General features: G+C 41.4%; 1 protein-coding gene and 1 pseudogene across 3 annotated transcripts in view; one reads left to right on the forward strand and one right to left on the reverse strand.

Annotated features, from left to right (window-relative positions):
* LOC139582692 (bromo adjacent homology domain-containing 1 protein-like) overlaps positions 1–13,166 on the reverse strand; it is a 35,677-nt gene extending 22,511 nt beyond the window's left edge. The window contains exon 1 of one of the 3 annotated variants that reach the window (XM_071412922.1): positions 12,661–13,166. The gene's annotated coding sequence lies outside the window, so the exon portion shown is untranslated. Of the gene's footprint in view, positions 1–1,716; positions 2,323–12,660 lie in introns of those variants that run through there. The other 2 variants (XM_071412920.1, XM_071412921.1) reach the window with 2 other exon arrangements.
* Positions 12,628–22,320, forward strand: LOC139582272 (uncharacterized; annotated as a pseudogene).
* The last annotated feature ends 5,268 nt before the right edge of the window (positions 22,321–27,588 follow it).

Raw genomic sequence — 27,588 nt, forward strand, 5'->3', positions numbered from 1 at the left:
AAAATATATAGATAACCAATGCGACTCAAAACGGTTATGACCGAGACCACGGTCATTTGGCTGGTCATTTTACAGTCATCCAAAATTCCATGACTGTCACAGCCCTACCTTCTAATACACAAATGTATATTTTAGTTAATAACATCAACACTAATCTACGAAATAATCCAATAAATCATGAAAATAGAGGTGTGTGTCAAAATATGACTAATCTATTTATGCTGAGCTGTGAATGATATCAATTTGGCCTTCTTAAGTAGTCACAAAAAAGGGATTCCTTGGAATTCACTTAACATCTTCAGCAGAGATCATTGACCCTTCCACAGCACGATCATGTATAATTGGGTCGAACTGCACTTCACACCCGCTTGAGAAAATGTGGCTCCTGGTGGGTTTCTTTCTCATTTACTACCAAGAAGCAGTAAACTTTCCACAATGTAGTCTATTCCATATGCTTCTTCTGAAAGAACGTTCTAGAATTTCTGATTCTCTGTAAAAATGAAAATGCGGAGATGCTAAACAATACTTAATAAAAGGAATGCAGCAAAACTGAAGCGCATGCCGACGCACTCAAAACAAACAATATTGAAGAGATGAAAATAGTCAAAACATGATTGGACCGTTATCGAGTACGTGAGAGGTCGGGGAGATTTCCATATGCATGGAGACAATCTGACACATCTGGGCATTTTAAACAGTCAATGAAATTCACCAGACATTCTAATCCAGCAGACATTACATTTCAGCAAACATTCTAAAATCAGCAGAAACCAATTAGACAATTACATATTATTTGTATGAAATAATTATTACATGACTGTAGAGCCCACTGCCACTGGTTTCATTTGGTAAACAAGTTACAAAACAAACAGTCATGTCCTGTGTTGCCTAGCCTACAGGCCATACAGACACCTAATAAGTATGTATCTATCTTGCCTACCATTTCTCAGAGCAAGCTACTCCACATTTAGACACAATTATTTCCAGAACCAGGCATTCACGCTGACATTAATCTATGTAATTACACCTTAACACCGTGTGAGATATGGGGGCAATGACAAGGGGACCGACAACTTCCCCAAAATAACCCACAGGGTAAGGTGTTTTGAACTGATGCAGGGGGGTATTTTGAACACTTTCGATGCCAGAACAAAAACAATAAACACGAGGCGTCGGCTTGTTTGTCATGAAATGGTTTTCAGAGGGTCTACTCTACAGTCCATCTAAATCGATTCAAGCGCTACATGGAACACCTGAGTTTCGCCCTGGTGACCTATTTGACTTGCTCAAACATACACAACGTCCTATAGCCTACTTGAGGACATCGGGGCCGACATAACGTTACAGTAGGCAGGCTGCGCCTCGCTCGCTAGACGTCTCTGAGTAGCCTGCCATCTGAAGTAACTGCTATCTACGGGGCTGTGGGCGACCCGAACACAAACCGCAGCCAAAATAATGGTGCCACAAACACTTTTTCCATGCTATTTATGAAAATAACATCGAAATAATGATCTATTATACCACTACTTAGTCTGAAACCCCAAGGATATCGTATGCTAGCAAGCTACAGCTATCGATTTTGCATGGCAGAAGGGGTTTCGTTCTCCGAAGCGAAAATAGGTTCTGCACTCCTTTTTGGACGGGCTCCGAACGCAACTTCAACACTCGGCACTCGAAAATCGTTAAGGAAGAAAGATTTGAGAGATATTAACTTACACACTCCGACGACTCCGTCATACTATGCCTGGAGAAGCGTCGAAATAGTGCTGGACTGGTGTGATGGCTGAACTGATCTCTGTACTGACTGGGGGAGAGCTGGGGAGTGGAGAGAGAGGACGGTGGCTGCCTGCGCGATGTGCTTTGCTCTTCCTGGTTCGGCTTCACGGATTTGCAGAAAACTTCATTTTAACCAATTGCTATACAGACGAGCCTCGCTGACATCCCAGTCTTCCAATAGCGAAAAGGCCTGGCGGTTAATTTCAAGGCTAAAACCCCAAATATTTGTCGAATATGCGTCCCCCTGCGAAGTGTCTCGAATTAACTTGATTCAACTCGGTTAATTGCACCGGCTATGGAGCGATGTTGTCCGCCCTCAACGCCAGCCTCACCCTGTCATTTTGTCGTGACCAGACCACATTGAGTAAACCACTAGCTATATTTCCACACGTCTCCTGGTGTGTACAGCTATCACAACATTGTAATGTACACCCAAGAGAATGTAAAACATGCAGGGAAACACCAGTTCATTCTCATTGCCTGTGGTGGAATAAAATGAGAACGCTTTTCAAATAATAACCCTCCATTTTATTGGCCTAATTGATTTCTTAGCGTGCCCAAACAGTTAATTGGATATGGAAATAATTATAATTTCAATCAATATATTACAAAGCCTAACACTCACTAGTATAGGGTCCAAATGATTGAACCTTTGGACCAGGCATAAGCTGCTTCATGTGCATTAGGCTACCGCTATTACCGGTTTTATTAATCGCTTTATTACAGTATCTATTGCTGTATTATAGGTACATGCAAACACCATCCAGTCATATTGCAGAGGAAATTAATCGAGCGCATTAATAATATGCGGGCCTCCACACTCCGTGTAATAACGGGCAAATTAATATGATAAATTATAGTGATCAGGTCCTAGTTTTGTGTTGGTGTCAGGTGATTACAATGTAATAATGCATAGGCAGCAATTCTCAATAGTCTGGAGTTGCTTCCTCTCATTGTCTCCTTTCCTTCAGCAGCACAGATATGAAGGAACTGGACAGCTGAAAGCAAATCCCCAGTGGGTATCCACCATATTGCTTTTCCTTGGTATGGGTTTTCAGATATAAGCAGATGAATGAGAGGAAGCTCCTTTAGACTATCGAGATTAAGGAGAGGAGACAAGTAGAGGAAGCTGTTGAAGACTATTAAGATTAACCCTATACGATTTTAAATCCCCCACAACACCATGTGCATTAAGGTGAAAAATGTGTGATTTCAAGGCCGAGACATCTGGCCACGCGACCACCAATCGTCGCTCTTTCAGTTGTAGGCTGTGTTTCCAGAGTATCCATATTTAAGCCACGGTAATCTTTGTTTAAAAAAATGTAGTTGAATGTCTGTCAATTGCATCATTTCGGTCAGAAAATTGGTTGAGGAAAAGGATTTGAGCTGCAAACTGAACAGAATGTAAATTATCAGATGACTTGAAGGCTTCAACTGAAACAACTGACATTGCTTCTGTATGCCATTTCTATAGATAGAGCCATCTCGATATGTGTAACATCTGTCCTATATACAAGTTAAACATTTCACTTTAAATCACACAGCAACCATACATTGGATAATAATAACCAGTTAATAAACATTTTACACAGCCGTTCATATGACTGACAATTTGACATATTTCATTGATATGTCAATAACTGAGGGCACAATCAGTAGTCAACTCCTGAAAAGTGCACTTCAGCTAAGCTAAATGCACTACCGTTTTTCAGTTTCACACTGCACTGTCACAACAGTCCCAAGCCAGTAGCCTATCAGGAGTCCACTGCATTATAGGCTGATGAGACCTCTGTGATACAACAAAATTAAGCATAATGCAAACAAGAACAAATATCTTATTGTCACATACACAGATAGATGCAGTGGAATGTGTTGTTTTACAGGGTCAGCCATTACTGCGCCCCTGGAGCAAATTCGGGTTATTTGATTTTTCACCTTGTCGGCTCGGGTATTCGCCTTAACCACTAGGCTACCGGCTGCTTCCCTACAAAACTACAGCTAGTGACTGAATAACTTTTATATACTATAGCCAACTACAGTACCCTCTACCCCAGAGATTAATGTCTAATCGGCAATAAACCAGGGCGTCAAAGAGTAACTTTATCTGTTCACCCAAAGCCTTATAATCCTGGAAAATGGAGACAAAAATCACTTTAATAATATTAAAACAAAAACAAGGAACCAAAAATCCTTGCATTGCCAAGATTTAAACTACACAGTTTTAAGGTGATATATTAATCACAAACTCTATCCGTGGGCTGTTCACAAACAACATAAAGTCATGGAATTGTTTTTCAGCTCTGGTAATATGTAGCAGGAAGGAGAGAAAGAGCAGAGTGACTAATACAAAGTGGTAATTTCCCAAACCATTTATCTGATGACACTTCCATGCTGTACCATCTTCCCCACCTAATGGCAAGGGAACATTTTTGTGCTGTTGTTTCCAGGGGAGTTTTATCACAGTCAGTGACACCCTTTAGTTTAGAATGACAAATACTTCCCATTCTCCTGTCCTCCATACAGGTCTGACTGGAATTGTTGTAATGATGTTGCACCCCAAACTTAATCTACACCTGTGAGAGATAGGCTATACTGTGTGAGGGGAACATCTGTAGAAGGGCAGTTTTGTGTAAAAGTCAACCTGAGTATGTGTAGCTCATGGGGATGTGTGAAACTTATTCCTCAGCCCAAGTGTCCCCACTTGCGCCTGCAAATAGCTAGCTTTTTGCGTGGCGCCGACAGGTAAGATGCTTCAGGAGGGCGGTCACGTGTGCTAGCAAGGCAGAGGTCCTGGGTCCGAGCCTCGTTGTGAGCCGAATCAGGAAGAAGCGGTACTGACTAAGCAAGAAGTGTGACGTCTTTTACACATTCACATTAAAGTTAGTCATTTCCATAATTATCCTTAAGGTCTACAGTATATGTTGGAGTTCAGGCTTTATTTGAAAAGTAGGAAATGTACTAAATTTGAACCATTACAGAGTAATCCAAGGCTATTAGAATGGGCTCAAAGAGCTTGTTTTTCCACTCACAGCTGTCCCCCAGTGTTAGTCCTGAAGATGAGATGTTAATGAAGCAATGCAAACCAAATTGAAGTGTCTTGAGTTTCGTTTGCGCGTTCTACAGTCTTATAAAGATAGCAGGTGACTGGGACAGGCAATGTTACAAAACATTTGTATGATTTTTTGTGGTAAAACATGCACCTTACATCAGATCTTGAAATGTTCTCTGTGAAGCTAACTTTCATCAAGGTTATATATGGTCTATAATTGGTTTCTCCCTTTTCATTGTCAGTATCCTTTTTCAGCATGTTGATATCTGTAACATCCGTAACAGCTGTGGATGTGATGGCTATTGAGATATATATATATATCACACACATATCATATACACACAGTGCATTCGGAAAATATTCAGACCCCTTGACTTTCTCCACATTTTGTTACGTTACAGCCCTATTCTAAAATTGATTAAATTGCTTTTTTTCTCCATCAATCTACACACAATACCCCATAATGACATCACAATACCCCATAATGACATAGGAAAAACAGGTTTAGAAGTTCTAGCTAATTTATTAACAAATAAAAAAAACGTACGTATTCAGACCCTTTACTCAGTACTTTGTTGAAACACCTTTGACAGCAATTACAGCCTTGAGTCTTCTTGGGTATGACGCTGCAAGCTTGGCACACCTGCATTTGGGGAGTTTCTCCCATTCTTCTTTGCAGATCCTCTCAAGCTCTGTCAGGTTGGATGGGGAGCGTCGCTGCACAGCTATTTTCAGGTCTCTCCAGATATGTTAGATCGGGTTCAAGTCCGGGCTCTGGCTTGGCCACTGAAGGACATCCAGAGACTTGTCCCGAAGCCACTTCTGCATTGTCTTGGCTGTGTGCTTAGGGTCATTGTCCTGTTGGAAGGTGAACCTTCACCCCATTCTGAGGTCCTGAGCGCTCTGGAGCAGGTTTTCATCAAGGATCTCTGTATTTAGCTTCGTTCATCTTTCCCTTGATCCTGATTAGTAACCCAGTCCCTGCCGCTGAAAAACATCCCCACAGCATGATCCTACCACCACCATGATTCACCGTAGGGATGGTGCCAGGTTTCCTCCAGACGTGACGCTTGGCATTCCAGCCAAATAGTTCAATATTGTTTCTCAATGGTCGGAGATTCCTTTAGGTGCCTTTTGGAAGGAAGGACAACCAGAAGGACAACCATCTCTGCAGCACTCCACCAATCGGGTCTTTATGGTAGAGCGGCCAGACGGATGCCACTCCTCAGTAAAAGGCACATGACAGCCCACTTGGAGTTTGCCAAAAGGCACCTAAAGACTCAGACCATGAGAAACAAGATTATCTGGTCTGATGAAACCAAGATTGAACTCTTTGGCCTGAATGCCAAGTGTCACGTCTGGAGGAAAACTGGCACCATCCCTACGGTGAAGCAAAGTGGTGGCAGCATCATGCTGTGGGGATGTTTTTCAGTGGCATGGAAGACCAGTCAGGATCGAGGGAAAGATGAACAGAGCTAAGTACAGAGAGATCCTTGATGAAAACCTGCTCTAGAGCACTCAGGACCTCAGACTGGGGCGAAGGACAGCAATCCTAAGCACACAGCCAAAACAACGCAGGAGTGGCTTCGGGACAAGTCTCTGAATGTTCTTGAGTGGCCCAGCCAGAGCCCGGACTTGAACCCAATCAAACATCTCTGGAGACCTGAAAATAGCTGTGCAGAGACGCTCCTCATCTAACCTGACAGAGCTTGAGAGGATCTGCAGAGAAGAATGGGAGAAACTCCCCAAATACAGGTGTGCTAAGCTTGTAGCATCATACCCAAGAAGACTTGAGGCTGTATTCGCTTGCAAAAGTGCTTCAACAAAGAACTGAGTAAAGGGTCTGAATACTTATGTAAATGTAATATTTCTGTTTTTTTTTTATATATACACACTACCGTTCAAAAGTTGGGTCACTTAGAAATTTCCTTGCTTTCCATGAAAAACATGCATGAAATGAGTTGCAAAATGAACAGGAAATATAGTAAAAATGTTGACAAGGTTATAAATAATGATTTTTAATTTAAATAATAATTGTGTCCTTCAAACTTTGCTTACGTCAAATAATCCTCCATTTTCAGCCTTGCAGACCTTTAGCATTCTAGTTGTCAATATGTTGAGATAATCTGAAGAGATTTCACCCTATGCTTCCTGAAGCACCTCCCACAAGTTGGATTGGCTTGATGGGCACTTCTTACATACCATACAGTCAAGATGCTTCCACAACAGCTCAATAGGGTTGAGATCCGGTGACTGTGCTGGCCACTCCATTACAGACAGAATACCAGCTGACTGCTTCTTACCTAAATAGTTATTGCATAGTGTAGAGCTGTGCTTTGGGTCATTGTCCTGTTGTTGGAGGATATTGGCTCCAATTAAGTGCCGTCCACAGGGTATGGCACGGAGTTGCAAAATTGAGTGATAGCCTTCCTTCTTCAAGATCCCTTTTACCCTGTACAAATCTTCCACTTTACCACCACCAAAGCACCCCCAGACCATCACATTGCCTCCCCCATGCTTGACAGATGGCGTCAAGCACTCCTCCAGCATCTTTTCATTTTTCTGCGTCTCGCGAATGTTCTTCTTTGTGATCCAAACACCTCAAACTTAGATTTGTCTGTCCATAACACTTTTTTCCAATCTTCCTCTGTCCAGTGTCTGTGTTCTTTTGCCCATCTTAATCTTTTCTTTTTATTGGCCAGTCTGAGATATGGCTTTTTCTTTGCAACTCTGCCAAGAAGGCTAGCATCCCGGAGTCGCCTCTTCACTGTTGACGTTGAGATTGGTGTTTTGCGGGTACTATTTAATGAAGCTGCTAGTTGAAGACTTGTGAAGCGTCTGTTTCTCAAAGTAGACACTAATGTACCTGTCCTCTTGCTCAGTTGTGCACCGGGGTCTCCCACTCCTCTTTCTATTCTGGCTAGAGCCAGTTTGCGCTGTTCTGTGAAGGGAGTAGTGTACAGCGTTGTACGAGATCTTCAGTTTCTTGGCAATTTATCGCATGGAATAGCCTTCATTTCTCAGAACAGGAATAGACTGACGAGTTTCAGAAAGTTTTTTGTTTCTGGCCATTTTGAGCCTGTAATCGAACCCACAAATGCTGATGCTCCAGATACTCAACTAGTCTAAAGAAAGCCAGTTTTATTAATTCTTTAATCAGAACAACAGTTTTCAGCTGTGCTACCATAATTGCAAAAGGGTTTTTCTAATGATCAATTAGCCTTTTAAAATTATAAACTTAGATTAGCTAACACAACGTGCAATTGGAACACAGGAGTGATTGTTGCTGATAATGGGCCTCTGTACACCTATGCCGTCATTTACAACATTAACAATGTCTACACTGTATTTCTGATCAATTTCATGTTATTTTAAATGGACAAAAAAAAAATGATTTCAAAAACAAGGACATTTCTAAGTGACCACTAACTTTTGAACAGTAGTGTATACATTTGCAAAAAGTCTACAAACCTGTTTTTGCTTTGTCATTATGGGGTATTGTGTTTAAATTGATGAGGGGAAGAAAACAATTTAATCAATTTTAGAATAAAGCTGTAACATAACAAAATGTGGAAAAAGTCAAGCGGTCTGAATACTTTCCCGAATGCACTGTATACCTCATCTTCAGAAGCTTGTGCAGTCACCACTTTGTGTGCTTATATTCTTCAGACTTTTACTGAAGCAATTGCCGATATCTCTAAAATTGTGTTCCAGAGAAGATTATTTTGTCAAATGTATGCCGAAATGCATTTCTGACACATGGCAATACTGTTTTTTTATTTTAAAAATCTGTGAAGAGTCCTGGGGCCTCATTTATCAAAGGTGCATGCGCACCCAAAAGTGTGCATATCTCAAAGTACAGCTCAGACCACGCGTACACAATTTCTGGGAGTTGATCAGTTGTATTGCAAGCAAATATTGTTCTTATGGGGAATTTGAAGCGTTCGATGCACAGGAATTATAATAATGGTAGGCTAACAAAAACTTTCAAACGTGGGCCTAATGATAAAACAGATGCATTTGGTTAGGAGATTGCATAGCAGCATGTAGCCTAATGTGTTTACTTTACTTTATAGGCCTAAATCATATACTGCAGGACATGTCTCTCCTTTTCTGACATGACTGGGTTATTCCAGCTGCACAACAAATATTAGGCTACTATTTATCCATTGCTCATTCAATAGCCAAGTATGCGCGAAAGTAAATAAACCAGTAGCCTTTTGACAGTATATGCTAGTATTGCTGTGTGGTAGGAGCACGAAATCATGGCCTATTTAATCTCAGAGACTATTTTTATTTTACCTTTATTTAACTATGCAAGTCAGTTAAGAACAAATTATTATTTTCAATGACGGCCTAGGAACAGTAGGTTAACTGCCTTGTTCAGGGGCAGAACGACAGATTTTTACCTTGTCAGCTCGGGGATTCGATTTTGCAATCTTTCGGTTACTAGTCCAGCGCTCTAACCACTAGGCTACCTGCCGCCCAAAGGCAGGAGATAGAAACACAATCATGTCCTGAAAAAAAATATTGAACAACAATTTGTCTTTTGCATAGAAGTGTGGGCTGAAGCATTTACTTTTAAATTGTTGAAAAGACAATCTTGCAGAATGCGCAGCCAGTGTTTAGCACTCGCTATAGGCGGCATGCATTTTAAGTTGGAAAAGTCACTGCAAAAGATTACCACATTCTGCCCACACCTCTACAGAACTGTAATACATTTTGCCATTGCGCTTTAGAAACCATCATGGCCCAGTTCCAACATCTCAAAATCATACAGCAAATGAGAGCGTTGTTGTTAGCATACAAGGTGGAGAGAGGGCGTTTTCCAGGCAGGGTTGTACCAATGATTTAAATATACACTAGATCACTGACAGGGGGCGCTTTATTATGAATATCTACATTTGTTTTTGCCACGTTTATTCTATTACAGAAACCTTAAATGCATACTTTTAAATTATGTGAGCTAAACATACAAAGAAAAAATAAACATAAAACATCTTCCTTAAAGTGTACTTAAAAAAAAAAGTTCTAATGTTACCTTCCCCCACCACAACAACAAAAATACATGTAATTTTGTCCTTGAAACATTTAATTGAAATACTGTAGAAGTCAATGAATTCCTATGGAGGACTGGTCCTTCTGGGGAGTGCCAGTAAGGCTGATCGGTGGCTTCAAAGCCTCTCACTGGCCAATACACCGCATCAGCCATCCAGGGTTTATATCATTGGTTGTTACGCTTGTTCACGAGCGTAGAAATATAGTATGGCTCTGATCTATTAATGAACACATGCGCATGTGTTGCGTGTGACAGTTTGATAAATCCCAATCATTTATTGCGCACGCAAATCCTAGAATCTCCACATATGCAAGAATTTTGTGAGAAATTTACACGGTTGATAAATTAGGCCCCTGGAGTCTTTTTCAAATTAAAGCCCCCCAAAATATAATGACTTTATCCAGTGTCTATTAAAGTAGATTGGCAGTATAGGCACATGTAAGACCTATATGGTCTCATTTGCATATTTTGATATACACTATATATACACAAAGGTATGCGGACAACCCTTCAAATTAGTGGATTCAGCTATTTCAGCCACACCCATTGCTGACAGGTGCAATCTCCATAGACAAACATAGGCAGTAGAATGGTCTTACTGAAGAGCTCAGTGACTTTCAACATTGAAACATCATAGGATGCCACCTTTAACAAGTCAGTTCGTCAAATATCTGCCCTGCTAGAGCTGCCCCGGTCAACTGTAAGTGCTATTATTGTGAAGTGGAAATGTCTAGGAGCAACAACGGCTCAGCCGCGAAGTGGTAAGCCACACAAGTTCACAGAACGGGACCGCCGAGTGCTGAAACGCATAGCGCTTAAAAATCGCCTGTCCTCGGTTGCAACACTCACTACCAAGTAGTAGCTGGCTCTGGAAGCAACGTCAGCACAAGAACTGTTCGTCAGGATCCTCATGAAATGGGTTTCCACGGCCGAGCAGCAGCACACAAGCCTAAGATCACCATGCGCAATGCCAAGCGGCGGCTGGAGTGGTATAAAGCTTGCCGCCATTGGACTGGGGCAGTGGAAACGCATTCTCTGGAGTAATGAATCACGCTTCACCATCTGGCAGTACAACGGATGAATGTGGGTTTGGCGGATGTCAGGAGAACACTACCTGCCCGAATGCATAGTGCCACCTAAAGTTTGGTGGAGGAGGAATAATGGTCTGGGGCTGTTTTTCATGGATCGGGCTAGGCCCCTTTGTTCCAGTGAAGGAAAATCTTAACGCTACAACATACTATGTCATTGTAGACGATTCTGTGCTTCCAACTTTGTGGCAACAGTTTGGGGAAGGCGCTTTCCTGTTTCATAATGACAATGCCCCCATGCACAAAGCGAGGTCCATACAGAAATGGTTTGTCGAGATCAGTGTGGAGGAACTTGACTGGCCTGCACAGAGCACTGACCTCAACCCCCTCGAACACCTTTGGGATGAATTGGAACACCGACTGCAAGCCAGGCCTAATCACACACACAACATCAGTGCCCTCCCTCACTAATACGCTTGTGGCTGAATGGAAGTAATTCCCCTGCAACAATGTTCCAACATCTAGTGGACAGCCTTCCCAGAAGAATGGAGGCTGTTATAGCTGCAAAGGAGGGACCAACTCCATATTACTGCCCATGATTTTGAAATGAGATGTTCGGTGTCGTACGCACACACACACCATGAAACTGACTCAGAGAAACATGCGACAAAGAACATAACATAAGTTAAGGAAGCACAAAGCTTAATACATGTGTTATAAAGGATCATAAGGAGGATAAAGTTTTAAACTAAACTAAATGTTATGCTCGTTGTTGAGTCATGCATCCAGGTGGGTTAGCAAGCTAATAATAATTTGATTTGTGAAATAGGACAAATAAGCACATATGTGCATGTTTGTATTCACAAGCACGTGATGAATTTGAAATATGTTTTTGTGCAGATCCCACTCTCCCTATGCGGAGTGGGGTCACGGCCAGGTTCTACCAATGACGACCCTGGAGCAATTAGGGTTTAGTGCCTTGCTCAAGCGCACGTCGACATTTTTCACCTTGTCGGATCAGGGATTCAAACTAGCGACATTTCGTTTACTGGCCCAACGCTCTAACTGCTAGTCTACCTGCCACCATATAAAATAATAATATATTAGGCTGTAACATTGCCTAATTGTTGTATTTATTGAAGACTAAACATCAATTTATTGGTAACTACACCAGATTTCAAAACTAATTGCACGCTTTTGAATCACAACATCGACTCTATTGCTCCTAATGCTCACTTCTTGGCTAGCACGAGTAGCAGTGACACAGTAGCACAGTGGTTTCCAACCAGGGGTACTAGGACTCCTGGGGGTACTTGGCCTATCCACAGGGGGTACTTGAGAAGACTCATGAGACCATAGGCTTACTGGTAAAATGCACATGAGTGGTTACTTCAGGGGTACTCCAAGCAGAGCAAAGTTCAGATGGTGGTACAGTAACCGAAAAAGGTTGGGAACCACTGCAGTAGCATACACGGGCTGGAGTGGATGACCACTATACATCGCGCACGCTTTTAGGCTAGCAGCACAGCCAAGTACCACTCCCCGAAACAATTTCCTATTTTCATGGCTACTTCACTCATTAACGCACACACACACGACTCGAAACAAACACAGCAAACGCAATCGCCATCACTGGAAGAACAGCGAAATAGTATGGGCTAGTTTAGTGGCATTATCTAGCTAGCTAGCTATCTAGCTACTCCACGAACGAACCCATGAGAAAAGAGGCAGCAACGCAAGCTACTCACCCGTATGGGTCTCCGTGGCACTCCTGTCCTAATTGGCACGCTAACAATCTGCAATCTTGGTATAATACTCTCCAGGACACCTTGTTGTTTAACAGAGGTGGATAGCTAACAACTACGAACTATCTAGCTAGCTAGTTGTCCGATGCTGGGGCTGCTGGATTCTGCTCTTTACTTGAAGTGCTTGTCTCAGCGAACGTCAATGTCGCCGAATTAGATGTGGCTTCCTCTAGCCTTTCCACACTCTTTTCGAGGACCCCCCAAAAACAATCGACGAAAGAAGTAAACAACTCCAAGCATCATCCTATTCGCCGAAAGGTACTCCCTAGCGTTAGCTACATCAACTCAAACACGGACCTATTTCCACACACGAGTTGATACCGTTGATTGGGGCGGGCTAAAGTGTAGAGATACACGTCGCTTTATCCGTTATGGCACTGTGCAACCTAGCTGCACTGTGTGGCAGTTTTCAGTTGCGCACCAGTGACAAATAAGGCTGCTCGCCAGAAACCCAAGTGCTGTAGCTAAGCTACTCTGTTGCACTGGCTGTGAAAAGTGTACCAATCCTCAGCAGACCCGGGCTTCAACACAGGTAAAACATCTCAGAACTGTTTTCTTCGCATGTAAAAAATATATATAATTTTTTTGGCCGTGTAGCGTATTTTACATAACAGCATCACCCAGGAGGGGTGTGTGTCCGATCACATTTGAGGACAACATGGAGATACTTTTAAAAGGGGCACCAGCGCTTGGTCGGCAATCGTTCAACAGCAATATAGGGCCTTTACGGGTCCGTCCTCCAGGATGCAACTTTTTATATAGCATAGCCTAAACTTGAGTTAATGAACATGCATCCATTTTAGACAAGGCTACCACAAAATGAACAGGTGGAGACACTCAAACACAGGCTATCCTCCTGCAAATGTTTCTATTATTTAGCATATTTGAGGAATCACAGGCCTAAACAACCACGGATCTGAGCATCTTTGTATATGAGATCTGGAGACTACCACTGCAGACGACATAGTAAATGGCCCAACAGCGTTTCAATTAGTTCATTCATGCACGGCTACCTACTCAATTGTCTTCACAATCCTTTTGGGGCAAATAGAGGCTGGACTTCGCTCTAATATTGCCTTTGATATTGGGTGCGTTCGTAAATTCAATCTGGAGTGCCAGAGAGCGCTCAGAGTGAGCTCTGTGCGTTCGTAAATTCAGAGCGTTGTCAGATTGTCTGCTCGTAAATTCAAAGCGTTTCTCACAATGGCAGTCAAGCACCCAAGCTAACTGGCTAAAGTTAGCTAGCTTGCTAGCTATTTCCAGATATTAATGAGCGAACTCCTCACTCTGGCCATTTTACCTGCCCATAGCAGGGCTGTTTTCATGTTATCCAGAGCGTTGGTGACTGTAACTGTGCTGCCGGCAACAATTTAATTAAGCTTTTTTGCCGATTTTTACAACACCGGCCATATTCAACTGGTGTTGAGCGTCCTTAGTCAGCAACTGTTGTTGCAGAATGTGAGAATGTGAAATGCATTGGTTGCCATGGTTTTCAACCACCCCTAACCAACCCTAATCACCTAAATCAAGATTCGGTATTGAAAAATCATTAGTGACCCTTAACTCAGCAAAGTGGCATAAACCTCCCTGAATACTAGAAATTGCTTTCTTGCCTAGCAGTAAGGAGCGTGAGACTGTAGCCAAAATGTGTTACTCTCCAGCAGCATTTCATTTAATAGGTGGAGTTATGATGCATTCTATATTATTGTAGTCATCCTCGCTGTATGAGCCACGTTAAAATTCCCAAGCTGGTTAACCCTATTGGTGAGATGCGTAGGGTGTTTGCCTTTCACGCCTGGGATCCGTTCGCTACATTGGTGTCAGAAGTGAGATGGCAGCCGTGAGGGGGCAAACGGACGTGTGAGGGGGGCCGTGGCAGGTCGAAGCATGGGGAATTGCCTTCCCGTTCGGAGGGTGCAGTGTAGCAATCCTCTCGCTATATGAGCCACACTACAATTCCCATTAAATGGGTTAACCCTATTGGTGCGATGCATATGTTGATTGCCTTTTACACCAGCAACTTGGGTTTGCATCCCTGTCCCTCCATTCGCTACATTATAATACCAAAGCCACACAACTGCAGTGGGATCTGCTTCTACAATATAGCTCAAATTTTCTTCATTTTACCCTCAAAAGAAGTTCGGCGTCCGGCTGAAATCATTATCAGTGTGCTAGCTTAGCAGGATTAGCTTCCTCCCTCTCTGAATACAACTCGGGGTAAACGGTCTGAACCACAGTTCGAACCCAGTGCCCTCGGCCTCACTAACACAGATGACTGCCCTCCTTGACAACATACTAACCAGTTGAGCTATGGAAAAGGATCCAATTCAGCAGTTACATTGGCGACATTTCCAGCTAGCTGTGGAGTAGAGCTTTTCACGGGTCCTGGTGGGAACTAATTACCCAGGACCCGACCGGGACCCCATTGGGTTTGAGTCCAAAATTCAAACTTTTCCCTCAGGTCTGGGTCGGGTCCTGTTTTATTGTCATCGGGTCTCGGGTCTATGTAACCTAAGCTGATAGACCTGAGTGAACTCGAATGGACCTGACCACGGCTCTGCATAGCCTATAGCATATTTATTTTCTAATAAGATTAATTTACTGACTCCTAGAAGGCCTAGCACACATATAAATACCTATTTGTTTATCAGAAGAGCAACTTGGCTGATAAACATAATTTTTTTGTCACTCGGGTCCAATCGGTTTTGATCTAGACCCGGACCCATTAGGGTACGGGTTGGGTCTAGGTCTGGTTGTCCTCGGGTTCATTCGGGTTCGGGTCCCCCTTTAATAAAAAATATCAGGTCCATTCATATCCGGGTCTGATTGTCCTCGGGTCTGTTCGGACCAACTTTTTGAACCAGAGAAGACCTCTACTGTAGAGTGAGCTTACGGCATGTTCACGCACCCCCTCTAAACTCGCTTCACAGCGACCCCAGCTGTTGAGCTGAGCACTACGCTTACGGCGCGTTCTTGTCTCCGTTACACAGTGACATGCCCCTGGTCACTGTATAATCCGCTGTGTTTTTCATGTTGGTTTATTTTATTTTAGGCTCATAAGAAGTGCATTGTCCGGATACATGCCATAGGCCACTTTATATTCCACTGTGTTTTGTATTTTTGTTTATTTGTCCGTTTACATTTTTTTATCTTGGTAACCAGAGCAACAACAATGTCACAACGCATATGATGGAAAATTACTTAATTACCCATAATGCTTATTGACTTAACATTCCATTGTAATTCCAATTACCATGGCAATTATGTGTCACAATACTAATTATATTTATATGCTGTATGGCAGGCCAGTGACTTTTGCAACCAAATTATATGACTTTGTCCAATCGCACACAGGCTTTTATGGTCACACAAGGTGCCACCTATGGATTCAAAATGAGTAGCCTTACAATTATTTACATGGCCCCAGTTCCATTTGCAACCTAATACGTTTTTAGAAAAATAACCATAACATTTCAAATAGATACGAAATTGTAGTTCTCAAAGATGCAATTGCAAATGAATTAATCAAATCCAATGATTTACTAACAACTATAGACAACCTAGATGGGAAACTATTGAGAATGGTAGCAGACTGTATTGCCACCCCTATTTGTCATGTCTTTAACCAAAGCCTAAAGGAGTGTGTATGTCCACAGGTGTGGAAGGAAGCGAAAGTAATTCCACTTTCAAAAAATAGTAAAGCACCCTTTCCTGACTCAAACAGCCACCCAATCAGTTTGCTGCCTGTTCTTCGTAAACTGATGGTGAAAATTGTGTTTGCGGTATCCCTCAGGGAAGTTGCCTTGGGCCGATGTTTTTATCTGTTTTTTTTAAAGCTGAACTTGCTTTTTGCCTTAGTAATCTCTGGTGGCATAGCATTCCACGATTACTTTATACGTACAGTGCCTTCAGAAAGCATTCACACCAAATTTTGTTGTGTTACAGCCTGAATTTAAATTAGATTAAATTGAGATGTTTGTCACTGGCCACAATACCCCATAATGTCAGTTATTTTTTATTTTACAAATTAATAAAAAATGTAAAGCTGAAATGTCTTGAGTCAATAAGTATTTAACCCCTTTGTTATGGCAAGCCTAAATAAATTCAGGAGTAAACATTTGCTTAACAATAAGTTGCATTGACTCACTCTGTGTGCAATAAAAGTGTTTAGCATGATTTTTCAATGACTACCTCATCTCTGTACCCCTAACATACAATTATCTGTAAGATCCCTCAGTCGAGCAGTGAATTTCAAACACAAAGGCCAGGGAGGTTTTGCAATGCCTCACAAAGAAGGGCACCTATTGGTAGATGGATAAAAATGTAAAAGCAGACATTGAATATCCCTTTGAGCATGGTGAAGGGATTACACTTAATTACATTTTGGATGGTGTATCAATACACCCAGTCACTAAAAAGATACAGGTGTCCTTCCTAACTCAGTTGCTGGAGAGGAAGGAAACAGCTCAGGGATTTCACCATGAGGCCAATTGTGACTTTAAAACAGTTACTGAATTGAATTGCTGTGATAGGAGAAAATGTAGGATGGATAAACAACATTGTAATTAATCCACAATACTAACCTAATTGACAGAGTGAAAAGAAGGAAGCCTTTACAGAATAAAAATATTCCAAAACATGCATCCTGTTTGCAACAAGGCATTGAAGTAATACTGAAAAAAAGGTGGCAAAGCAATTCACTTTTTGGCCTGAATACAAAGTGTTATGTTTGGGGCAAATCCAATACAACACAATACTGAGTACCACTCTCCATATTTTCAAGCATAGTGGTGGCTGCATCATGTTATAGGTATACTTGTAATCATTAAGGACTGGGGAGCTTTTCAGGTAAAAAATTTTTACTAAATGTAACTATGCACAGGCAAAATCCTAGAGCAAAACCTGGTTCGACATTGACTGGGAGATTAATTCACCCTTTCAGCAGGACAATAACCTAAAACACAAGGCTAAATCTACACTGGAGTTGCTTAGCAAGAAGACAGTAAATGTTCCTGAGTGGCAGAGTTACAGTTTTTCTTGAAAATCTATGGCAAGACCTGAAAATGGTTGTCTAGCAATGATCATCAACCAATTTGACAGAGCTTGAAGACATTTTAAAAGAATCATGGGCAAATGTTGCACAATCCAGGTGTGGAAAACTCTTAGAGGCTTACCCAGAAAGACTCACAGCTGTAATCTCTGCCAAAGGTGATTCTAACGTATTGATGGAGTGAATACTTATCTAATCAAGATATATTATGTTATGTTTTATGATATGTTGTATTTTTCATACATTTTGCACAAATGTAATACTTTTTCTTCCTCTTTGACATCAGAGTATTTTGTGTAGATTGTTGACAAAAAGTGACAATTAATTCAATTTTAATCCCACTTTGTAACACAACAAAATGTGGGAAAAGTCAAGGGGTTTGAATACTCTCTGAGGGCACTGTAAAAAGCTAACCAAAGTCCTTTGTAGAATATGTATGAAGCCATATCATATCTCTATTAAAACATTCAGTTCTAACAGTAGCATTAGGTAAAGCCACTGGAGCATGTTCAGATTTTTGGCCCATGCAGTCTGGCGTGCTACTGTTAGAACACTTACTATATGTGGCGGTCAGTCAAGTGGCCATTTTGTCCTGTTTAGGTCAAAAGAGATAATGGCAAATGGCCAACAGCGAGGGCACAAGGAGCATAGCCTAGTAGTCTCTAATACGCAACGAATGACTCGTCTTTATGATTCTTGTTTGAGGTACTGTGTTTGAAGGCATTAAAAGCCCCTTGGAAGTAACCCGCTTTATTCAGATAAAATAAAAGCACACACTTGGAGGACAAAGGGGGAATTCAATGTTCCAAAGCGTTATTGTCCATTTCAGGGTAAACATTTCTATTCCATTTTGACATGGTTTCCACAGTAGACACATAATACAATTGATGATTAAAAGCTGATGCAGGAGGGAAGTGGGTCTGTTTGTAAGAGAGTAGAGGAGAAGTAACGGGTTTAAACAAGGCTGTGTGGTGGTAGCTGGAGACCTCGTTTGGAGACTGTTGGAACAAACAGACAAGATGGGACATGATCTAATGTGCTATGGTGTTAGAACAGCAGGGCTGAGGACATTTTATCTCTTCACTCACGCACCAGCAGACACTCACTTACCCATTCTGGGTTGCTGGGGATACATCTCAATAGTCTAAAGTGGTTTCCTTTCCTTGTCTTCTTTTCCTCAGTTACGCTTTAAGGCCACTTAAAGGAAAACTCCACCAAAAAACTATCTTTTGGTATTAGTCCATTGTTGATATAGTCCCAAAATGCTTTGCATGACAGAAATCAAGTATTCAAGATACAGTATATAACTTTCAAAATACAGAAATACAGCAGGTATGATGCATTCCTCCCATCGTCTCCTGTCCTCACCACCAGGCACTCACTCACTCTCTGTATGCATCTCAATCCACTAATTGTTTCCTCTCCTTGTCACTTGTCCACACTCATAACCACTGGGCACTCTCTCTCTCTTTCTCTCTCTCTCTCTCTCTCTCTCTGGTCTGACTGCATCTCAATCTCGTTCTAGTAAGTTGACCCTTCCCTTCTGCTCTCGTTCACTCCCCTTTGCAGATCTCAAATGAGACCGGGTAAGTGTTAAAGACAGACCTGTCAGTGCTGATGGAGGAAAAGAGATGTGCCGTGAAATAACACTGTCTACCTGTGAATCATAGACTGCCTGCTGAAATTGGCAAAAGCTTTTCATCACGATTTTACACTCCTCCCTCACAATTCACCAGTGTAGTGATATTGTGTTATTACAGATTTCCGCACTCTGTACTATCCACTGAGAATCAATCCCCACATCTTTACTCGCTGTCCTATTTTGCTGAGTGTGTCTTGCTTCATGAAGGCTTCCTTACAAACAAGAGAAATGAGAGAGGGGGTGAAGAGATGAAATAGTGAGGGTGAGGGGGTAGAGGAGTGAAAGATGGAGAGAGTATTACAGTAAGAGAGTGAAAGTAAGGGAATGAGAGATTGAGGACAAAGACGCGAGGGAGTGAGCATGAGGTATTAAAGAAAATAATAAAGAGAGATGGTGAGATAGAAAGAATGAGAGTCTGAGGGATTGAAAGAGTGATGAGAGGAACGGGGAAGAGTGTGAAAGGATGAGTGAATGTTTTTCACCTTGAAAAAGGTGTGTTTTACGTACACCAAATCCAAATACCTGTATGCTGTACTAATTATAATTGTGCCTACATTTTATGCTCTCGCTCCATTTCCTGTTAATCTCTCTATTAATCCACACTGTGTAACCGCTGACAACCTAGAAACTTAACCCATTTTCTATTTGTTGTCCTTACAGGAAGGGCCTTATATGGAACTTGTCTGACTTCGGAGTAATTCTAAGTGGGAGGAGAGGTTTTGTTTAGGCACTTTTACATCCTATGTCTGAATTAAACCCATATTATAATCATCAGAATTTAATGAAATTCAATTCTTAGAGGTACTGATTTTTTGCTTCCATATGATTTTAGGTGACACATGTTTGCAATGGAAGTAATAACTCAGAGGAAGATTGTGTGAGTCGAGTTGAATGGGTAGAAATCAACCTCTACCTTGTTACGCAACAACCCAATTTAATTATGCCAGCTAATTAATTTGTGCCATGCAGTGGTATAAATGTTGAAAGTTAGACTCAGTGTTCTCATCTCAGAGTTGAGGCTGTCCAAATGAAGCTCCAAGGTGCAATTTAAGGGACTCCCAGTCCCAGGCCTCTGCTTTTCCAGCATCCTCTGCTTCCTTGTCACCTAATGATCTTAACCAATCAGCAGTCTGGGTTCAGATGCCTTTGAAGGCATGACAACAGAGCTTGAGGTCACTGAGGCAGAAAAGTAGAAAGAAGTGGAGAACAGATCAACTTCCATCGTGGGCATTATGGGTAATGTAGTCCTGTTCCTGTCTTTAATAAAGAACCAGATCTCCCATCTGAAAACATTTGAGGTGTTTCTCCTGAGCCTCGCTACCTCCAACCTGGAAGAGCTCCTTGTCGTAAACATCTGCAACGTCATCATGTTCTGTGTCTGTCCTCACCCTCTTGTCCTGCCGGACGCTCAAGTTCCTCATGGTGAGAGTAAAGTAGAGTACAGTATATGTAGCAGCGGATGGCTAAAGTGCTACTGCCTTCCCAAGTCCTAGAAGTACTGTCACCCTGGATCTCGAAATTGCTTTTGTGGCTCAGTGGTAGGCTATTGACAGTGCTTTTTGTTGTGTTACAGCGTGGAGGGTTATATGAGTTTGTGCTCTGGTTGGGCGGAATTTACACAGTCTCATAAGTACAAATGTACTTAGAAATCATTCCTGTCAGAAACAAGTTGACAGCAGCTGAGATAATTGTATAATGTGATAATTTATTGATCTATTCGTTTGTAATGTAGGTGTTCGGTGAAATCGGCAGCATCCTCTTCACATTCCTCATCAGCATCTTCTGGTACCAGAAGCTCCCAGATGCTGATACTGGGGGCATCTTGCCCGTCTTTCTGGACAACATCTGGTTGGCCTGGGCTGTGAGTGGGCTGTGTGTGATGCTAGCCATGTTCCTGGGAACTCCTACCTATCTCATGAACATGGATGGTCATATGGATAACTATACGCAAGACGGAGGCTGCCCTCCAGACTTCGTCCAGTGAACTGCCCGACCATTAACTGGGTCTTCAAGTATATTTTCATCCTGCTCTGCAACCTGCTGCCTCTATTCATCGTCATCGTCACCACCTGTCTCATTGTAAAGGTCTGTAACCACCTTGGAGTCGGTAGAGGTTGCCCCTAACCACATCCCTCTAATAGTTAATAAGGTTAGTTTTGAGGGTAGAGTGATCGGATTCTAGATCTGTGGATAGTGGCAATGCTCTGTCTGTGACCACTTGTTTGCTTAGGGTTGTCCAGTTGACAGACACATTGTCTTGGTATGTTTTGTCTCCCCTTCTTTAGTTGAACACACCTACCGTATTATAACTCGTTATGTATAGAAGTTTTACTGAATGACTAGAATGTTGGTGCACCAGGTGCTGCTGGTTCAGAGGAGGATGGTGGTGCCAGCGCTGAGTGCAGCAGGGGCGCCAGTGGAGCAGCCTCCCAGGAAGAAGGTCTCTACCTGGGGATCGATAGGAACACAGTGGGCATCCTGGCTGCCATGGGGGTGTTCCAGGTGGAATGGATCGTTCAGTCCCTACGACTTCCCCTTTTGGACCGAGGTGGAGTTCTTCATCACATCGTCCTATACCACAATCAGCCCTTATGTGTATGGGATAGGGAGTAACCTGTTTACTGTGAAACAATTTAAGAAGTAATGTAAGAAATAATTTTTAGGTGTCAGGTGTAGGCAATTTTCTGTGCAGTATGATTATGGGATAAGGGAATAACCTCTTCTCTGAAACATGTAACGAAGTAATTGTGGTATATTTATAAACGCTCTGTGTTAGATGCAGGTGATTCTCTATTTTCTTGGAAGTAATTTTAAGAAGTCAAAGCCCGGTTTTTAGACGTAAACTACCCGTCAAAAGTTTTAGAAAACCTACTCATTCCAGGGTTTTTCTTTATTTTGACTATTTTCTACATTGTGGAATAATAGTGAAGACATCAAAACTATGAAATAAAACATATGGAATCATGTAGTAACCAAAAGTGTAAAACAAATCAAAATATATTTTATATTTGAGATTCTTCAAATAGCCAGCCTTTGCCTTGATGACAGGTTTGCACACTCTTGGCATTCTCTCAACCAGCTTCATGAGGTAGTTACCTGGAATGTATTTCAATTAACAGGTCTGCCTTCTTAAACGTGATTTTGTGAAATGTATTTCCTTCTTAATGCATTTGAGCCAATCAGTTGTGTTGTGACAAGGTATACAGAAGATAGCCCTATTTGGTAAAAGACCAAGTCCATAATATGGCAAGAATAGCTCAAATAAGCAAAGAGAAATGACAGTCCATCATTACTTAAAGACATTAAGATCAGTCAATCCTGAAACTTTCAAGAACTTTTAAAATGTCTTAAAGTGCATTCGCAAAAATAATCAAGCGCTATGATGAAACTGGCTCTCACGAGGACTGCCACAGGAAAGGAAGACCCAGAGTTACCTCTGCTGCAGAGGATAAGTTCATTAGAGTTACCAGCCTCAGAAATGGCAGCCCAAATAAATGCTTCACAGAGTTCAAGTAACAGACACATCTCAACATCAACTGTTCAGAGGAGACTGCATGAATCAGGCCTCCATGGTCGAATTGCTGCAAAGAAACCACTACTAAAGGACACCAATAAGAAGAAGAGACTTACCTGGGCCAAGAAACATGAGCAATGGACATTAATTAGACCAGTGGAAATCTGTACTTTGGTCTGATGAGTCCAAATTGGAGATTCTTGGTTCAAACCGCCGTGTCTTGTGAGATGCAGAGTGAACGGATGATCTCTGCATGTGTGGTTCCCACCGTGAAGCATGGAGGAGGAGGTGTGATGGTGCTTTGCTGGTGACACTGTCTGTGATTTATTCAAGGCACACTTAACCAGCATGGCTACCACAGCATTCTGCAGTGATACGTCATCCCATCTAGTTTGTGCTTAGTGTGACTATCATTTTTTTCCCCAACAGGACAATGACCCAAAACACACCTCCAGGCTGTGTAAGGGCTATTTGACCAAGAAGGAGAGTGATGGAGTGCTGCATTAGATGACCTAGCTTCCACAATCACCTGACCTCAACCCAATTGAGATGGTTTGGGATGAGTTAGACCACAGAGTGAAGGAAAAGCAGCCAAAAAGTACTGCTTCAAGACTGTTGGAAAAGCATTCCTCGTGAAGCTGGTTGAGAGAATGCCAAGAGTGTGCAAAGCTGTCAAGGCAAAGGGTGGCTACTTTGAAGAATCTAAAATATATTTTGATTTGTTTAACACATTTTTTGTTACTACATGATTCCATATGTGTTAATTCATAGTTTTGATGTCTTCGCTATTATTCTACAATGTATAAAATAGTAAAAAATAAATAAAAACCCTTGAATGAGTAGGTGTGTCCAAACTTTTGACTGGTTTGTGTGTGTGTGTGTGTGTGTGTGCGTGTGTGTGTGTGTGTGTGTGTGTGTGTGTGTGTGTGTGTGTGTGTGTGTGTGTGTGTGTGTGTGTATATATATACACCTCAGCCAAATACATTTAAATTCTGTTTTTCACAATTCCTGACATTTAATCCGAGTAAAAATTCCCTGTCTTAGGTCAGTTAGGATAACCACTTTATTTTAAGAATGTGAAATGTCAGAATAATAGTGGAGAGAATAATTTTTTTCAGCTTTTATTTCATTCATCACATTCCTAGTGGGTCAGAAGTTTACATACACTCAATTAGTATTTGGTAGCATTGCCTTTACATTTTTTTACTTGGGTCAAACGTTTCGGGTAGGCTTCCACAACCTTCCCACAATAAGTTGGGTGAATTTTGGCCCATTCCTCCTGACAGAGCTGGTGTAACTGTGTCAGGTTTGTAGCCCTCCTTGCTCACAGACGCTTTTTCAGTTCTGCCCACAAATTTTCTATAGGATTGAAGTCAGGGCTTTGTGATGGCCACTCCAATACCTTGACTTTGTTGTCCTTAAGCCATTTTGCCACAACTTAGGAAGAATGCTTGGGGGCATTGTCCATTTGGAAGATCCAAGCTTTAACTTCCTGACTGATGTCTTGAGATGTTGCTTGAATATATCCACATAATTTTCCAACCTCATGCAGCCATCTATTTTGTGAAGTGCACCCACAACATGATGCTGCCACCCGTGTGCTTCACGGTTGGGATGGTGTTCTTCGGCTTGCAAGCATCCCCCATTTTCCTATAAACATAACGATGGTCATTGTGGCCAAACAGTTCTATTTTTGTTTCATCAGACCAGAGGACATTTCTCCAAAAGGTACAATCTTTGTCCCTATGTGCAGTTGCAAAACGTAGTCTGGCTTTTTTTAATGGCGGTTATGGAGCAGTGGCTTCTTCCTTGTTGAACGGCCTTTCAGGTTATGTCGATATAGGACTCATTTTTACTGTGGATATAGATACTTTTGTACCTGTTTCCTCCAGCATCTTCACAAGGTCCTTTGCTGTTGTTCTGGGATTGATTTGCACCTTTTGCACCAAAGTACGTTAATCTCTAGGAGACAGAACGCGTCTCTTTCCTGAGCGGTATAACGGCTGCGTGGTCCCATGGTGTTTATACTTGCATACTATTGTTTGTACAGATGAACGTGGTACCTTCAGGCGTTTGGAAATTGCTCCCAAGGATGAATCAGACTTGTGGAGGTCCACAATTTGGCTGATTTCTTTTGATTTTCCCATGATGTCAAGCAAAGAGGCACTGAGTTTGAAGGTTGGCCTTGAAATACATCCACAGGTACACCTCCCATTGACTCAAATGATTTTAATTAGCCTATCAGAAGCTTCTAAAGCCATGACATAATTTTCTGGAATTTTCCAAGCTGTTTAAAGGCACAGTCAACTTAGTGTATGTAAACTTCTGACCCACTGGAATTGTGATACAGTGAAATAATCTGTCTGTAAACAATTGTTGGAAAAATGACATGTCATGCACAAAGTAGATGTCCTAACCGACTAGCCGAAACTATAGTTTGTTAACAAGAAATTTGTGGAGTGGTTGAAAAAACAAGTTTTAATGACTCCAACCTAAGTGTATGTAAACTTCCGACTTCAACTGTATATATAACATTGAACTTTGTCTATGATTGAATGTATGACACAGAGTGCACATGACACTTGACAACAATGAAAATAAGTCTTGACTTTTTTGTTTATGTAACCTCAACAAGTTTTGTATATGTATCGGTTGCCTGGTGCAACATTTTATGTATTTTAAATTGTTAAATAAAATCATATTGGGAACTATCCACCATGATGTGTTAGGAGTGCAATAACTGTATGGAATAGGGAATATTCTATACTTCTCTAAAACATTTTCAGAAGTATTTAGGAAATGGATCTTTTGTGTGGAAACCAGGGTCAAAATGTTTGTAAGAGGATAGCTTTACTAGTAACACGTTTTTATGTTTGTTTGAAACAAATCTGATCAGTAGCACACTTGGAGGAACAACTGACTATACTCGTTGTGTAAATATAAATATTTGACATGCATGTTGTTACATTCTAAGCAATTTTAACTGGTGATGAATTGCATCTCAAATAAATAAGGAATAGAGTGATTTTAGATTCATTGATCTGTCCATAGTTACAGGAGTTAGAGGCTGTACTGTGCAGAAAGGGTAAAGGCTCAAGTCATCTCATTTCTCACTCCACTCACAAATAGGTTTTCAACTCAACATGATAATCTAAACTACATCACAGTCATATAAGATCTATTGTCAGACAGGGAATTTTAATTAACAAAAAAAACGTATGTCGGCTTCAGACTCGTTTTAACTCAAAATAACTGCTCAAATCCTGTTGAAATAATCAGTGATTAATCATCAATAGTAGTGATGATTATTGATTGATAATCATGAACGATTTATTTCAATTGACACATTTATTTAGTTCAATGCCGAATTACAATAGAATAGACTAGCCTAGTCTACTTGTATTTCCCTAATGCGTCTTGATGTTGTTATTGTTGTTGTGAGGTTTATGCCATACACACGTCGCCACTATTATAAGACCACTCATTCGTTTTTGCTTCTCATGATTCCTCATTCCCGATATAATTTAGATGCAAATATTATTTTGATATTTCGTAGATCTGAAATGTCGATTTTGTCTTTTAAAACATTCATCAAACGTGCGGGTGAGGCCTGTATGTGAGTCCAATAGGGAAGTGTTTAAGCATGCTTATACCGACACTCGAAATGTTATAAACGATTGACTATTCGAAGCATTCACAAAATAGCCCCCAATAGTCCGAAAGGTGTTTGCCGGCTATTTATTTTAGGATGACAGGATGTAAATGTCTGAGGCAGGATTTTGTCTCTAATTCCTTTTAGTGTTCTAACCTAGAAAGAAAATTGTTGTTGCGGCCCTCACAGCCTGTCGAAGGCGGCAATAGGTTGTAATACTCTGCTGGCCCTGGAGTCCTGTGTCTGGGCTCCTTGTCCTTCACTCCCCCCGAGGTGGGCTGAGGAGTCAGGAATCACGTTGTTGATGTTATTCCAGTGCGAAAAAATGACAACAATGGCGCATATAAGAGCATATATAGGATAGAAGTTACAAATTGAACACAAAATATGAACCATTGTCACTCGCGCTGAAATAACATTAACAAAATGTCATATTTGGTACTGATATAAAAATACGGGGCATAAACCATGCAGACTAACGCGTTCACATAGGGCTACAATTGTTGCTAACTGTTTGGGTGGTTTAAGTTGTAACAATTTGCGCTGTGAGCTTTTATATTTCACAGCAGTAACCATGGACGGGATTGATAGACTGGATGGTCAATATTGACTTTTAATAACTAGGCTATTTGACAAATCGCATCATTTCTATCACACTAGCCTAGCCTACTATAACATTGTATTTGGCTACATTTGGAACTTTCTGACATTGCAGTTTGGCTACAACAATGTAACAACTTAAACACTTTGACATGGGAAAATAATGGCATAGGCTGTCTATTGGCTCCTGTCCCATATGGTAAATATGTTTATATGTATTATTCAGTGTATTGATGGCATAGCCTATGGTTTATGGTTATAACCACAGCCCATAGGCCTATCAAGTTGAGGGTAGACTATAGCGTACTAGTGAAAATATAACGTGTAACTTAGCTGTTGACAGACAGACCATCATCAGACAGACAGATCAAGACAGAGATCATAAGTCAAACAGGCAGACCAAATATCAGGCA

The sequence above is a fragment of the Salvelinus alpinus genome, chromosome 8, assembly GCF_045679555.1.
Source record: "Salvelinus alpinus chromosome 8, SLU_Salpinus.1, whole genome shotgun sequence".
NCBI classification, from domain to species: domain Eukaryota; kingdom Metazoa; phylum Chordata; class Actinopteri; order Salmoniformes; family Salmonidae; genus Salvelinus; species Salvelinus alpinus.